Genomic DNA, 2,007 nt, shown 5'->3' on the forward strand with positions numbered 1-2,007 from the left:
CCCTCCCAGGGATACAGGTGCATTTTGAGCAGGGCCCTCCGAGGGACAATTCCTTATACCTCAAAGGGGTCTCTCCTGGTGTGATTTCAAGCAAACAGACAGGGCCTGTGAGAGCTATTTTGGTGCAGGGAGCTCTTTTGATGTACTTTAAACCCCAACAGGGAGGCGGAGGCCTAATCCACCCTGAGGGTGGGGCAGCTTGGGCGCCTTTCACCATTAAGATGGAATGAAAGGCTTTTGAAGGTGGTGGCTCAAAACAGGTGGCTTCTTGATTCTAGCCAAGGTGTCTCAACCAGAATGGGGAATGGAGGGGGCCTGTGCAGACAGCTGGCAGGATGGAGGAAGCCTGGGTGGGGTGAAGAAGGAGCTGGGACTTCTTCCAGACTTGCTCTGCCTGAGACCTTATGCTGTGTGACTTCAAGCAGGTGCCTGTATTTCTCTGGCATTGTTGTCATAATAGCACCTATGCAACCTACCTCACAGGTTTTTGTAAGGATCAGATAAGTTCAGTAAAAGTTGTCCGCCAAGGGTGGCCAGTTTGCGCTGCCAGTGGTTAGAGCGCAGTGCTCATAACACCCAGGTCGCCAGTTCTTTTCCCACATGAGCTGCACCCTCCACAACTAGATTGAAAATGACGACTTGACTTAGAGCTGATGGGTCCTGGAAAAACACACTGTTCCCCAATATTATCCGATTGAAACAAAAAAAAAAGTGTTCTGCCAAGGGTAAAACCCCAAAGTCACGCATGGTTAGGACTCTGCCTTGGAAGGTGCAGAGAGGTGCACCTTTTCTGAAGGTGCTGACAGCAACTTCATTTTTAAAGCATTTCCTCCCTAGCTGCATTTCCCCTTAACAAGTGGAGGGGGCAGCGGGACTTGGTACTCAAGGAACCATGCCTGGGGCCCCTTAGCTCTGGGCCACTGCGGCCCCCTATTTATTGAGCGGCCCTCCAGAGCGGCTCAAATTTTATCACTGGTGTTAATTGGGAGTCCAGGCCTGATTCATTTGAACATTTGGGGTGACTGTGGCCTGGGTTGCCTGAGATTGAGTGGTTTTCCAAAACATACCGTATTTCCCCGAAAATAATACCAGGTCTTATATTAATTTTTGCTCCAAAAGACGCATTAGAGTTGATGGTCCAGCGTGGTTATGTGTGTGCATAGTGGGTGTAGCGTGGATCTGTTGGTACATTTAGATTTTGTGCGTTGAGTGTGTGTTGCTGAGCGTGTGAAGATGTGATGTGTGCATGTGTTTGTGAGATGCATTCATATGTGTAGGGCTTGTATGCTCGTATGTTGTACGTGATGTGGTAAAAGCGATATATGCATGCCATTTGTGTACAATGCATGGGTTTTCTTCAGCAGGGGTTTAAGCGCCTATTTTGTATTCCGTGCAGTGTGGAATGTCGCATGTCACTCGTGTAAGGAGGGAACAATGCGTTGTGGTGTGCGTGAAGTGTAATTCCGTGTGTGGGTGTGAGTCGTGTAGTCTCTTGGCAAGACACATGGTGCTTGTAGTGAGTGCATGTGTGGTGTAAGGGGCGCGCTGCGCGTGTTGGGTGCTGTGTGGTGTCTTACGGGATGTACTCCCGTCTTCCGCACGCCGAGCGAACGCTGTATGTACGTTCTGAAGTCTGGGTGGGGGTTGAGACATGCCACTAGCGTGTGGACGCATCGGCGTTCTGCTTGCCCATGCTCCGCCTGCCGTGGTGCGTGGGCTATGCTCACGACCGGGGAGACGTGTGGCATCGGTGGGGCCGAACGCGGAGTGCGCTGTGTGGGGACGTATGTGCTAGTGCATCTGTGCCGGGCGCGCGGAGTCCACCGGTGCATGCTGCGCGGCTGGGGTGCGCGGTGGGACGTTGCAGGAGTGCGCTGGCACGATGGGGACCTCCGCGGTGGGGCCGGGACCCCGTCGCGCAGACATGCCCAGGCCCGACCCCCGGCCTCTGCCGCCGCCGGAGCCGGAGCTGCGGGGCATTCTGGGAAGCGGGGCCACGCCCGCCGC

This window comes from Rhinolophus hipposideros, assembly GCF_964194185.1.
Source record: "Rhinolophus hipposideros genome assembly, chromosome: 3".
Taxonomy (NCBI): Eukaryota; Metazoa; Chordata; class Mammalia; order Chiroptera; family Rhinolophidae; genus Rhinolophus; species Rhinolophus hipposideros.